The sequence below is a fragment of the Oryctolagus cuniculus genome, chromosome Y (assembly GCF_051225735.1).
Source record: "Oryctolagus cuniculus isolate XC-2025 breed Fujian yellow rabbit chromosome Y, ASM5122573v1, whole genome shotgun sequence".
In the NCBI taxonomy this organism is placed as follows: domain Eukaryota; kingdom Metazoa; phylum Chordata; class Mammalia; order Lagomorpha; family Leporidae; genus Oryctolagus; species Oryctolagus cuniculus.
In genome coordinates this window covers 10,581,907-10,597,121 of record NC_142889.1, presented here as the reverse complement: position 1 = coordinate 10,597,121, position 15,215 = coordinate 10,581,907, and the positions used below count along the sequence as shown (strand labels likewise).

The window sequence follows — 15,215 nt, the reverse complement described above, 5'->3', positions numbered from 1 at the left end:
AGCCACAGCACTGGGCCAAAATAGTGGTTTATGACAATACAATTTTGACTTGCAAATCTACTACAAATTGTGGCTTATGATACACTGATTCTTTTTTCATTTCACAATTGATTTTGAAGTCACTGTGATCATTTATGGCATCACAGTAGATTTTTGACTACCATGTCTTGATGTCTTCTACAAAGTGTTTATACACCCAACAAGCATTTCCCAGATTACCAATTTTTAGTCTAATTTTATCTGCTTTCTGAGGATCCAGGGGGTTCACCAACAAGTCAGCTGCCAGGGTTTTTATTTTTGGTAACTCCCCAGTACTGGAGGCTGAAACGGTCCTGCTTCTGATATGGGATGGACTGCTTTCCTCTTGCTTGGTCAGTGGTGATCCCTCTGACAGCAGAGAGCCACAGACCATAGGTTCTTAGGACCCTGAGAACAGGGAAGTAGGAAACTCTGGAAGCTGTGACTCTGGAATTTTATATTGTCCATTTGGCAATTCACCATTGAACTCTTTGTGAGAGCTGCTATATGTGTAATCACTTTCTGCATTTGGCTCATCAGGGTTATACTCCTTGAGATTTGGGCAGTCAACTTCATCATCTTCTTCCTCCTCCAGCTGCTGCTCCAGGGAGTAGAGGCCATACTCTATATGGACGTTGGTTTTCAGGGATTCTATCCATGAGGGATCTAGGTTCGCAAGTTCCTGTTTGACAATGTCGTTACATTCCTGAATGTTTTCTTTCTGAGCATCTTCTTTCTCACCTTGGTCCTCAGCTTCACGGCTGTCCTTGGTGGCCTCCTCCAATTCTGCATCTTTTAGTTGCACTTCTGGGCAGTATTCACCATCTTGCTCATTGGAAGGCACAGCTGAGGTGATGTTTTCTTCTATTATTTTCCTTTTGGCTCCACACTCCAGTTTTTCTATCTCCTGAAGGCATTTCTCCAATAATTCTACTTGCCTCTTCTGTTTCTTTTTCAGCTTTTTCTGTTTGTTTTAGTTATTTTTCCTATAGGTTTTTGCTGTGGAGACATACTTACTGCACACCCTGAAGAAGGAGGAGCACCTGCTGTCTGCTTTCAGTGGCCTCAGCAGCCATTCTTACATAGGCATCATCCACATACATCAGTATGTTTTCTGGCTTTATGTCGGTGTGAATGATCTTGCATTTACTGTGCAGATGAACTAACCCTTGAAGGACCTGTCGAATGATATACTTACACAGTGCACTAGGAGGCCTTGATAGTTGGACTTGACAATCCATTGGAGGAAATGGTGGTCAAGCACTTCAGATACTGTGTAGACATGCATTCCATTCATATCTGAAATCTTTAAGTCATCATTGAGCTGGACTACCATGTCTTTGGGTCATTGGGATCACTTTCTTGAACACATTTGAGGAATTTTATTTCATCCAAGGCTGTTTCTATATAACATTGGGCACTTTTACAAGTTTCATAGCAACAGATCTTTTCCAATGCATATTGCAAGACAGCCAGATAGTAGAGAAGCGCTTCCCTCCAGGCTTCCTAATAACATGATAACGGGCATTGAAGAAGTCTCCAATTTTCACTGGATGATTGGTAGCTTTGCAATAGTCCACAGGGTCCTCTTGCTCCTCATCATTTGATCTCTTCCTCTGGCTTTGGGGGTGTGGGGTCTGGCAGAGGTGGCGAAGGTGGTAGCAGTGGCAGTGGTTGAGGAAATAAAGGAGCTGTCTGTTGATGCTCCAGCTTTTTGGGGTGTTTCTCTCTTTTGCTTTCATTTTCAGGCCTGATTGGCTAGCACTTTCCCAGAACTCATTGCTATGCAGTGCAAGCGGGGCAGCGGGCTTCACATTGGTGGCAGCTGCAGAGGCCATGTGGAGGTTGAGGTGAGCCAAGCCAAGTCAAGCCAGGCTGTAGCCTCCCCTCGTTCTGCCAGTGAAGAAGGCAGAACTGCGCCTGCACCACTGTCACCACCATGGCTACCACTGCTGCTGCTGTTCCAGCCCTCTCAATTCTTTTCACAATGCATTTGATCATAAAATCATAATGGCAGCTTTATGAAATCACAATGGAAATCTATGATATCACAATTGGCTATGTCATCACAATTTATTGTGGTTTCAGAATTGTTGGTTTATGTTGTCATAATAGTTTTATAACTATAGTTCATTATGACAGAACAATGATTAGTTTATAACATCATTTAGTACTTTATGAGATCAGAATATTTGCATGGCAGCATAAAGGTTTCCTGACATCACAATTGATTATTATATCATAATGCTGCTTTATGATTCACAATTGCTTATGACATATACTGCTGGTTATGATATAATTAAGTATGATGTCCAATGATAAATTTATTACCTCATGTAGATTTTATGAATTCAGTGATAGGTTTATGGCAATGGTGGTTTATGATATACCAGGTGATAATAAATCAAAAGGAATTTTATGATATCACAATTGATTATTACCTGATGATATAACTAAACACCACAGTGGCCTTTTATGTCACAAATATTTGTTTATTACATCATATGCTGTTTATGACACCACAACTTACTATAACATCATAATTACAGTTCATTGCATAACAAATGATTATCATGACTCAGTAGTGTGTTTATGATGCCACAGTGCTTTGAGTGATTTCACAGTGATTATGAAATCACAATGGCAAGCTGGCACTGTGGCTCACTAGGCTAATCCTCTGCCTTGCGGCGCCAGCAACCCAGTTCTAGTCCCAGGTGGGGTGCCAGATTCTGTCCCGGTTGCCCCTCTTCCAGGCCAGCTCTCTGCTGTAGCCAGTGCAGTGGAGGATGGCCCAAGTGCTTGGGCCTTGCACTGCATGGGAGATCAGTATAAGTACCTGGCTCCTGCCATTGGATCAACACGGTGCGCCGGCTGCAGTGCACAAGCCGTGGCAGCCATTGGAGGGTGAACCAACGGCAAAGGAAGACCTTTCTCTCAGTCTCTCTCTCTCACTGTCCACTCTGCCTGTCAAAAAAGAAAAAAAGAAAAAAAAGAAAAAAAAAAGAAATCACAATGGCAGACTTTTAACATGATCATGATATATTACATTTCAATTGGTTATGATATCTGAAGGGTGTTTGCATCACAATTGATTAGGACATAAGAACAATATCTTATCACAATGTTTTACGACATCAAAATATATTTTCAAATCACAATGTTTTTTTCGTCAAAATTATAACTTCATAGTGCTAGTTTTATTACAGCACAATCATTGGGTTATGATTTCACAGTAGTACATTAATAACTTCACAATACTGCTATATGATGTCATAATGGATTTTATGGAATCACAATTGATTATAAACTCACATGGTGATATATGGCAAGACAACCAATTATGATATCACAATGTCAGTTTATACATGACAACTGATTCTTTTTTCTTTTTTTTTAAAGGAATATAAAACTATTTATTGACCACTGTTCACCAGTATTTACAATAAAGTAAACAATATACAGTTGGATAACATTCTGATTACTACAAAGTTATTTTTCCTGGCATCTGCTGAACCAGTAACCCAAATACCGCGAAGATTGAGCCTACATGTAAGGAATGAGACAGGACAAAGACAAAACATGCAGGTCAATAATTTAGATTACAACCACTTGTTTACCCACTTATGCCATCAGGTCCTAAAATGCCAATGTCTCTAACAATCTGATCAGGTTTTCAAGAGCCAAGTCTTAGTCATTCCATGAATCATGGCCTTTTAGTCGATACAGCATAGGGATTTTGGCATTTGTAAAGTAATGGCTCGCTAGAACAAATATTCAAATGTCCATTTACCTTGCTTAGTTTATTATAGCACACCAGGATGTCTATTTTCTGATCTCGGGAGGGATGACTACTAGTACCAATAAAGTTTTTATAAGCCATTGCATTTATGACTATAGATTTAGATACAGGTTCTGATATGGCTTCTTTTAAATTATCTAATTTAACTTGTCCAAATGACTTACAAACTATTTAATTTAAAAGGTTATGGCTTCATGAAAATCTTCAGTTTAACTTGAAGGGACTTATTTCTTAGGTTGCTCAGAATGATGGAACCTCAGAAACATGGGTCTTCCCATGGTTTTTCTTTTGGTAAAATTTAAAAACAAAAAAGAAAACCATTTATAAAAGTATACACATACAACAACCCAGAATGGTCCTTTAGTATCAGTTAAAATCAAGTTCTGATAGAAGAACTGACTATGACAACTGTCCCCAATATTCAGAAAAGCAAATGTTCTTTTCTGATAAAGGAAGCAACTACAGAAAGCTTTTATCTGTTAGAAGTAACCAGTGCTATTGATGCAAAAAATAAAAATAAAAAAATTCACAACAACTCCCCCAATACTACTTTCAAAACCAATGTATCAAACTTGATTTTCATTAGAATGTAGTTATTTCTTCACACTAGTAAATTGACAACTGATTCTGATGTCACAATTGTGGGTTCATGATGCCACAGTGTATTTATAATTTTACTTGTGAATTTTTTTTAGAGCCATTCACTATATTCCCACTAAACTAGGGTCTTTTTGCATTTTGCTCGTTTTTTTTTTAATTTTTCTATTTATTTTATTTTTTTTAATGAATATAAATTTCCAAAGTACAGCATATGGATTACAATGGCTTCCCCCCCATAACGTACCTCCAACCCGCAACCCTACCATTTCCCACTGCACCTCCCCTTCAATTCACATCAAGATTCATTTTCGATTCACTTAATATACAGAAAATCAGTTTAGTATACATTAAGTAAAGATTTCAACAGTTTGCTCACACACAGAAACATAAAGTGAAAAATAATAGATGATTTTTTAAATGATGCTGAAATCAGATCAGACCTATTTTCATGTTTAATCCCAGTGAGAGTCAAGTTGGGAATTGATAATTTTTTTTCTTTTCTTTTTTTTTTTTCAGAAGATCAGTTTAGTATACATTAAGAAAAGATTTCAACAGTTTGCACCCCCATAGAAACGCAAAGTGAAATATACTGTTTGAATACTCGTTATAGCATTAAATCTCAATGTACAGCACATTAAGGACAAAGATCCTACATGAGGAGTAAGTGCACAGTGACTCCTGTTGTTGACTTTACAAATCGACACTCCTGTTTATGGCATCAGTAATCTCCCTATGCTCCAGTCATGAGTTTCCAAGGCTATGGAAGCCTTTTGAGTTCCCCGATTCTTATCTTCTTTATACAAGGTCATAGTCAAAGTGCAGGTTCTCTCCTCCCTTCAGAGAAAGGTACCTCCTTCTTTGAAGAACTGTTCTTTCTACTGGGATCTCACTCACAGAGATCTTTCATTTAGGTGTTTTTTTTTTTTTTTTTTTTTTTTTTTTTTTTTTGCCAGTGTCTTGGCTTACCACGCCTGAAATACTCTCATGGGCTTTTCAGCCAGATCGGAATGCCTTTAGGGCTGATTCTGAGGCCAGAGTGCTGTTTAGGAAATCTGCCATTCTATGAGTCTGCTGAGTATCTCGCTTCCCATGTTGGATCACTCTCGCCTTTATTTATTCTATCAGTTAGTGTTAGCAGGTACTAGACTTGTTTATGTGCTCCCTTTGACTCTTAGTCCTTTCATTATGATCAATTTTGAACTGAGATTGATCACTTGGACTAGTGAGATGGCATTGGTACATGCCACCTTGATGGGATTGAATTGAGTCCCATGGTATGTTTCTAACTCTACCATTTGGGGCAAGTCAGCTTGAGCATGTCCCAAATTGTACATCTCTTCCCTCTCTGGTTCCCACTCTTATGTTTAACAGGGATCACATTTCAGTTAAATTTCAACATTAAAGAATAACTGTGTATTAATTACAGAATTAAACCAGTCATATTAAGTAGAACAGACAAAAAAATACTAAGAGGGATAATGTATTAAGTTGTTCATTAACAGTCAGGGCTATGCATATCAAGTCACCGTTTCTCACAGTGTGCATTTCACTTCAACAGGTTTCCTTTTTGGTGTTCAGTCAGTTGTCACTGATCAGGGAGAACATATGGTATTTGTCCCTTTGGGACTGGCTTACTTCACTCAGCAGGCTGTGTTCCAGATTCCTCCATTTTGTTGCAAATGACTGGATTTCGTTGTTTCTTACTGAGGTATAGTATTCTAAAGAGTACATATCCCATAATTTCTTTATCCAGTCTACCATTGATGAGCATTTAGGTTGGTTCCAGGTCTTGGCTATTGTGAATTGTGCTGCAATCAACATTAGGGTACAGACCACTTTTTTGTTTGCCAATTTAAATTCCTTTGGGTAAATTCCAAGGAATGGGACGGCTGGGTCGAACGGTAGGGTTATATTCAGGTTTCTGAGGAATCTCCAGACTGACATCCATAGTGGCTTGACCAGTTTGCATTCCCACCAACAGTGGGTTAGTGTCCCTTTTTCCCCACATCCTTGGCAGCATCTGTTGTTGGTAGATTTCTGTATGTGAGCCATTCTAACCGGGGTGAGGTGAAACCTCATTGTGGTTTTGATTTGCATTTCCCTGGTTACTAGTGATCTTGAACATTTTTTCATGTGCCTGTTGGCCATTTGGATGTTCTTTTTTGAAAAATGTGTATTGAGGTCCTTGGCCCATCTCTTAAGTGGGTTGTTGGTTTTGTTTTTGTGGAGTTTCTTGATGTCTTTGTAGATTCTGTTTATTAACCCTTTATCTGTTGCATAGTTTGCAAATATTTTTTCCCATTCTGTCAGTTGTCTCTTCACTCTCCTGACTTTCTTTTGCAGTACAGAAACTTCTCAATTTGATACAATCCCAATAGTTCATTTTGGCTTTGACTGCCTGTGCCTCCCAGGTCTTTTCCAGAAACTCTTTGCCTGTGCCAATATCTTGAAGGGTTTCTCTAATGTCCTCAAATAACTTGATGGTGTCAGGTCATAGATTTAGGTCTTTAATCCATATTGAGTGGATTTTTGTGTAAGGTGTAAGGTAAGGGTCTTGCTTCATGCTTCCGCACATGGAAATCCAGTTTTCCCAGCACCATTTATTGAATAGACTGTCCTTGCTCCAGGAATTGGTTTTAGATCCTTGATCAAATATAAGTTGGCTGTAGATGTTTGGTGTTTCAATGCTGTTCCATTGGTCTATCCATCTGTTTCTGTACCAGTACAATGCTGTTTTGATTACAACTGCCCTGTAGTATGTCCTGAAATCTGGTATTGTGATGCCTCCGGCTTTGTTTTTGTTGTACAAGATTTCTTTAGCTATTCGAAGTCTCTTGTGCCTCCATATGAATTTCAGCATCATTTTTTCTAGATCTGAGAAGAATGTCTTTGGTATCTAGATTGGGATTGCATTGAATCTATAAATTGCTTTTGGGAGAATGGACATTTTGATGATGTTGATTCTTCCAATCCATGAGCATGGAAGATTTTTCCATTTTTTGGTATCCTCTTCTATTTCTTTCTTTAAGATTTTGTAATTCTCATCGTAGAGATCTTTAACGTCCTTGGTTAAGTTTATTCCAAGGTATTGGATTGTTTTTGTAGCTATTGTGAATGGGATTGATCTTAGCAGTTCGTTCTCAGCTGTGGCATTGCTTGTGTATACAAAGTCTGTTGATTTTTGTGCATTGATTTTATATCCTGCCACTTTGCCAAACTCCTCTATGAGTTCCAATAGTCTCTTAGTAGAGTTCTTTGGATCCTCTAAGTACAGAATCATATCGTCTGCAAAGAGGGATAGTTTGACTTCTTCCTTCTTGATTTGTATTCCTTTGATTTCTTTTTCTTGTCTGATGGCTCTGGCTAAAACTTCCAGAACTATGTTAAATAGCAGTGGTGAGAGTGGGCATCCCTGCCTGGTGCCAGATCTCAGTGGAAATCCTTCCAACTTTTCCCATTCAATAGGATGCTGATGTGGGTTTTTCATAAATGCTTTGATTATATTGAGGAATGTTCCTTCTATACACAATTTGCTTAGAGTTTTCATCATGAAATGGTGTTGACTCTTATCGAATTCTTTCTTCGCATCAATTGAGATAATCATATGGTTTTTCTTCTGCAGTCTGTTAATGTGGTGAATCACATTGATTGATTTGCGAATGTTGAACCATCCCTGCATACCAGGGATGAATCCCACTTGGTCTGGTTGGATGATTTTTCTGATGTGTTGTTGTATTCTATTGGCCAGAATTTTATTGAGGATTTTTGCGTCTATGTTCATCAGGGATATTGGTCTGTAATTTTCTTTCAGTGCTGCATCTTCCTCTGGCTTAGGGATTAAGGTGATGCTGGCTTCATAGAAAGAATTTGGGAGGATTCCCTCTTTTTCGAGTGTTCTGAATAGTTTGAAAAGAAATGGGGTTAGTTCTTCTTTAAATGTCTGGTAGAATTCAGCAGTGAATCCATCTGGTCCTGGGCTTTTCTTTGTTGGGAGGGCCTTTATTACTGTTTCAATTTCTGTTTCAGTTATGGGTCTATTTAGCTTTTCTATGTCTTCCTGGTTCAATTTAGGTAGATTGCATGTGTCAAGGAATCTATCTATTTCTGATAGATTTTCCTGTTTGCTGGCATACAAGTCCTTGTAGTAATTTCTGATGATTCTTTTCATTTCCGTGGTGTCTGTTGTTACATTTCCTTTTTCATCTCTGAATTTATTGATTTGGGTCTTTCCTCTTCTTTTTTTAGTTAGTTGGGCCAATGGGGTGTCAATTTTGTTTATTTTTTGCAAAAAAACAGTTTCTTGCTTGGCTGATTTCTTGTAGTGTATTTTTTGATTCAATCCTGTTAATTTCTTCTCTGATTTTAATTATTTCTCTTCTCCTACTAGATTTGGGTTTGGTTTGCTGCAGTTTTTCTAGGCCCTTGAGATGTGGTGAAAGCTCATTTATTTGGTGCCTTTCCAATTTCTTGATATAGGCACCTATTGCTATAAACTTGCCTCTCAATGCTGCTTTTGCTGTATCCCATAAGTTTTGATATGTTGTGTTGTTATCCTAATTTACTTCCAGAACGTTTTTGATTTCTCTTTTGATTTCTTGAATGATCCAGTGTTCATTCAGGTGCATGTTGTTCAGTCTCCATGTGTTTGCATACTTTCTGGGGTTTCCTGAGTTGCTAATTTCCAGCTTCATTCTGCTGTGGTCTGAGAAGCTGCATGGTATGATTCTAATTGTTTTAAATTTGCTGAGACTTGCTTTAAGGCCTAGTATGTGATCAATCCTAGAGTAGGTTCCATGCACTGCTGAGAAGAATGTGAAGTCTTTAGATGTAGGATTGGAAGTTCTGTAGATATCTGTTAGATCCATTTGGGCAATAGTGTCGATTAAATCTGCTGTTGTTGATCTTCTGTCAGGATGATCTATCTATTTCTGAGAGTGGATTATTGAAGTCCCCCAGTACTATTGTATTGGAATCTAAATCTCCCTTTAAGTCCCTTAACATATCTTTTAAATAGCCCAGTGTCCTGTAATTAGCTGCATATACATTTATAATATTACATCTTCCTGTTGAATTGAACCCTTAATCATTATATAGTGTCCCTCTTTGACTCTCTTAACAGTTTTCTTATTAAAGTTTATTTTGTCTGATATTAAGATGGCTACACCTGCTTTTTTTTTTTTGGTTTCTGTTGGCATGGAATATCTTTTTCCAACCTTTCACTTTCAGTCTGCTTGCATCTATGTTAGAGAGATGTGTTTCTTGTAGGCAACAAATGGGCTGTGTTCCTTGAACCAAGCAGCCAATCGGTGTCTTTTAACTGAAGAATTCAGACCATTAATGTGTAATGTGATTATGGATACGTAGTGACGTTGCCCTGCCATTTTCCCGGAGATATTTTCTAGTATATGCTTGGAGCTTCCCATGCTCTTTTACTGGTAGGTGTTCTTCCTTTACCTTCTTTCATATTGATGGCCTTGTTTCTGTGTTTCTGAGTGTAGCACATCTTTAAGTATCTTTTGCAGTGCCGGACGAGTGGCCACAAAGTCTTTCGTTCCAGATGAGCGGCCACAAAGTCTTTCAATTTCTGTTTGCTATGAAAGGTCTTTATTTCACCTTCATTCACAATGAGAGCTTAGCAGGATATAATATTTTGGGCTGGCAATTTTTCTCTCTTAGCACCTGTGCTATGTCTCGCCATTCCCTCCTAGCCTGTAGTGTTTCTGATGAGAAGTCTGCTGTGAGTCTAATTGGAGATCCTCTGAGAGTAATCTGACGTTTCTCTCTTGCACATTTTAGGATCTTTTCTTCATGTTTCACTGTGGTAAGTTTAATTACCACGTGTCATGGTGAGGATCTCTTTTGGTCATGTTTATTAGGGGTTCTATCAGCTTCCTGTACTAGGATGTCTCTGTCCTTCTGCAAACCTGGAAAGTTCTCTGCTAGTATCTCACTTTTTAAAAAGGCCTTCTAATCCTTTCTCTCTCTCCATGCCTTCAGGAACTCCTAGAACTCGAATGTTGGTTTTTTTAATAGTATCCTGTAGATTCCCAACAATATTTTTTAGATTTCTAATTTCCTCTTCTTTTCTTTGGTTTGACTGTATGTTTTCCTGTGCTCTATCTTCTAAGTCCGATATTCTCGTGCTTCACCCATTCTGTTTTTAAGGCTTTCTAATGTGTTTGTCATTTGATCTATTGAGCTCTTCATTTCATTTTGATTTCTCTTCACTATCACACTTTCCTGTTCTACTAGTTTCTGCATTTCATTTTGATTCTTCCTTAAAATTTCATTTTCACGAGAGAGATTTTCTATCCTGTCCAGTAAGGATTTCCGTAGTTCCAGCATTTGTTTATGAAAACTTCTAAATGTTCTTATCATAATTTTTTTGAATTCTGTATCCTGCAATATTATCTCATCATCTTCATAGTCTTGGTTTGGGTTGTTTTGTTTATTTAGAGGCATCATAGTGTCATCGTTGATCTTGTTCCCTCGATTTTGTGTTTGTTGCTTGGCATAGTTAATTCTTCTTTCGTCACTGTGTGTTTTTTTTATTTATTTATTTTTTATTTTATACTGTGTCTTTGTTAAGTGGATTGCCTGCTGTTGGAGAAGCCTTGGAGGCTTGAGATGGTAGTGGCCTGAGAGCTCTGCTTGGTTCTTCTGGGTTACTCATGTGCAAAGGTGACACCCACAGGTTATGGGTGGTAAATCTCTCTATTTATTTATTTATTTATTTATTTATTTATTTATTTATTTATTTATTTATTTAATTTATTCAGGGGATAAGTAATACCGCACTGCACGGCTGTGCAGAATTGATGGTATTTAGATTCTGATCTCTGGCTTCTACCCAAAGAGTCTGTGCAGGCTCTTTTTCTCCTCTGGACTCCCACTAGGTTGCCTAGGCTACTGAATTGTAGTGACTCAGTTCCTTAGCTCTCCCCTTTTGTTATGTAAATCCAGAGAGATGGCCTGCTCTTTGTCTCTTGCAAACTCTTACAAACTCTTGCAAACTCTTGCAAGCCTTGCAGCCTTGCACCCTTTGCAAGGTTGGTGGAGAGAGAAACCCCCACCTTTTTTTCCTTCTCTTCTGGAGTCAGTCTGGTGCACTTTCCCACTCCCCTCTAGATTCTGACCCCCGTTTCCTTGCCAATGTCTCTGGTTATTGAGCTCACCTCCCTTTCCAGCGCTGATGTGTGGACTCGGAGCCCTGGGTGTCCCAACTCTCCCCGCTGGTGTCTGTGTGACATCCACTCCCCTTCCTGCACTGGCGCGCAGACCCTGCTGCTCCCGCGGCTTGGCTTCCATGCAGTGGGCAACCTTGTTCTCCCAGTAGTTCCTCCGAGTCACAGCCACTTGATCCAGAAGAGTTTCCTCTGCAATTTTTTCCTGATCCTTTTTCTGAGGCTACCATAACTCCACTTTTATTAAAGTAAATTTTCCCAGACTGTCAGAGCACGCCCTCACTATTCCGCCATCTTGGCTCTGTCCCACTTGTGATTATTTGATTATGACATTGTAACAGTAGGTTTATGACATCACAATGGTTGGCTTATGGTGTCAAAATATCAGTTATGAAATCACAATGATTGATTTGACATAATAATTTGGTTTGATATAACAATAGAGGTTCATGAAATCACTGCTATGACTTCATAATGATACATTTATGGTATCACAATGTATTTTATGTTTTCAGTTGATTATGACACTATAACATTAGGTTTTTGTGACAACATTGGTGGTTTATCATCATTATAATATCATAAGGATGTTCACATCACAATTATGAAATGACAATGGTATCTTTATACCAACACAATGGCTTTTACAATTATGATGATATTTGTTTATGACATCACAATGGAATTATATCAAAATTGATCACATAATAATGGTTGTTTAAACATCAAAATTGATTATGACAGATGACATGTCATATGTCTTAGTTTTATTCCTTACTGTACCTACTCAATAGTGGCTGAACCTGGCTCATCTTGGCTATCCATAGTAGATTTGGAGTCACAGCTTGCAAATGCACTCTTAGAGATCACATGGGCACCTTGAAATCAGCCTTGGGTGGAAGAAATGTCCCAGTGATGTATCCTAAGGCTTCCTCTGCTCCTAAGGGGCTGCTTTAAATGCATGTCACAGCTCTGGCACTTGGTTTTGTTTCACTCTAAGGCCAATATGAGAATATAGTGAGTGGAGCCTGCAGTGGCCCATAGACCTCTGGTGAATCTTGTCAGAGAGAGAAATCCATGGTCACAATAATTGTGTATCTTGTATATGGGTATGAAGAAACAATCTGAGAAAATTGTGAGTGGTGTTACTCTACTTGAAATTCATTGTAAACGTAAGATCAGTGCAGGGATATATACAACATTGCACATATGCTGTAGTTCTGATCATATCTGCATACACTGCTTAGCATTGTGCATCAAGCACTGATATAGTATAGTGCTGTCTATCTCAGAAATATACTTTGTATTTAAATTGAATGAGAATTGTTTTATAATGTATCTCTCACCCAAGGAGTTAGCATTATTCCCAGTGTACATTTCTTAGAGTGAATGATATCCTCTGTCTTTTCTGTTGATTCTGCTTCTCTTTGCCATTTTCAGGTTATTACCATGTACCTCCATGAATAATGCTGTAGTCTTTGAAGTGTGTTACCTGCAACCCTTCCTCTGAAAGCTTGGTCAGACCTGAAGATGTTATATATTTTCAAAAATTTAGATCTGATGATGTTACCTCTTGGGTTAAAACCAGCTATGTGTGCCAGCATTGTTGTCAAGCAGGTTAAACCACTGTTTGTGAGGCTGTTATTTTACATCAGCATGCCTGTTCAATTCACCATTGTTCTGTTCCCAATCCAGCTCCAGGCTTGTGCACCTGGGAATGCAGAATGATGGCCAAAGTAGTTGAGCCCCTGCCATCCATGTGGGAGAACTAGGTAGAATTCCAGGCTATTGGGTTTTGCCCATCTCATTCCCAACCATGGAGATCATTTGGAGAATCAACCAGCAGATCAATGATCACTTTCTCTGTTGTCTCTCCCTCACTCTGTCATTCTGCTTTTCAAATACATTTTAAAAAGCTTTTTAGAAGCACAACTGTCACTTATCTGCATATATTATAGCAATGACAACAGTTGAGTTATTTATCCATTTCTTTGAGATCTTAATGTTTGTTAGCATGCAGTTATTTATAGTAATGTCTGATGATATTTTATATTTCTGTGATATTGTTTATAATATCTCCTTTACCATCTCTGATTTTATTTATTTGAATTTTCTCTATTTTCCTTTTTAGTTTCTCTAAAAGTTTATGTAATATGGTTATCTTCTGTAAAAATTTTGTTTTTTTATCCTTTATATTGTTAGTCTGGTTTCAATTTTATTTGTTTATGTTATGATTCTTATTATTTCTCACCTTCCATTGCTTTTGTGTTGTTTCTTTTTTAAATTTTTTAACAGGCAGAGTGGACAGTGAGAGAGAGAGAGAGAGACAGAGAGAAAGGTCTTCCTTTTGCCATTGGTTCACCCTCCAATGGCTGCCGCACTGCACAGATCCAATGGCAGGAGCCAGGTACTTATCCTGGTCTTCCATGGGGTGCAGGGCCCAAGCACTTGGGCCATCTTCCACTGCACTTCCTGGCCACAGCAGAGAGCTGGCCTGGAAGAGGGGCAACCGGGACAGAATCCAGCACCCCAACTGGGACTAGAACCCAGGGTGCCGGTGCCGCAAGGCAGAGGATTAGCCTAGTGAGCCGTGGTGCTGGCCTTTTTGTGTTGTTTTCTTAAGCTCTTAGAATGCATGATTGTTATTTAATTGTGATCTTTCTAGTTCTTCAATGTGAGCACTTACTGTTATGTACTTTCCACTCAGTGTTTCATTTGCTATATCCCAAAGGTTTTCATATGTTATGTTTTCATTTCCATTTATTTCAAGACCATTTTTATTTTCTTTTTAAGTCCTTCAGTGACTCTGGTCATTCAGTTGTTTAATTTCCAAATATTTGTAAATGTTCCATTGTTCTTGTTGATTTCTTGTTTTATTGCTTTTTGGTTTGTGAAGCTACATGGGATGATTTTAATCTTTTAAATTTTAGTGAGAGTTGATTTGAGGACTGATATATGAACTGAAAGTAGAAAATTCTCCATGTGCCAAGGAGAAGAATGTGTATTCTGTAGCTGTTGGATGAAGTGTTCTGTAAATGTTTAGTCCATGTGCTGAATATTGTGGTTCAACTTTGATGTATTTTTGTTTATTTTTCATCTGGATAACCTGTCCAATGATTATGGAGTGGCATTGAAATCCTTCATTATTACAAATTAGAATCTGTCTCAACTCTTTAGTTCTAACAATACTTACTGAATATTTTTAGAGGTATTGTGTTGGGTGGATATGTATTTATGATCATTATATCTTCTTGCTGAATTGATCATTTTACCAGTATATATTATCATTCTTTGTCTCCTTCTATAGCTATTTTTACTTAATATAACTTTTGATTTAATGTTATTTTGATTTACTATGATATTTTTATCTAATATGACTCTTGCTCCTATTACTCATTTTTTGTTTCCATTTGTCTAGTATATCATTCCCCAGCCCTTCACATTTTAGTCCATGTATTTCTTTAATTTTTAATGAGTTTCTTGTAGGCAGAATATAGTTGGATTTTTTTTTTTGGTTCATTCAGACAACCAGGCTGGGCTTGTGGCCAAAGGCCACCAAAAAAAGCCTTTGGCAAGAAGTCAAACCTGATCAGACATCAGAGAATTCACACAGG

At 38.1% G+C, this 15,215-nt stretch overlaps 1 pseudogene; it reads right to left on the bottom strand.

The window, feature by feature from the left end:
* Positions 1-157: 157 nt before the first annotated feature.
* LOC149119219 (SRSF protein kinase 2 pseudogene) lies at positions 158-1,798 on the bottom strand (annotated as a pseudogene).
* Between the last annotated feature and the right edge of the window lie 13,417 nt (positions 1,799-15,215).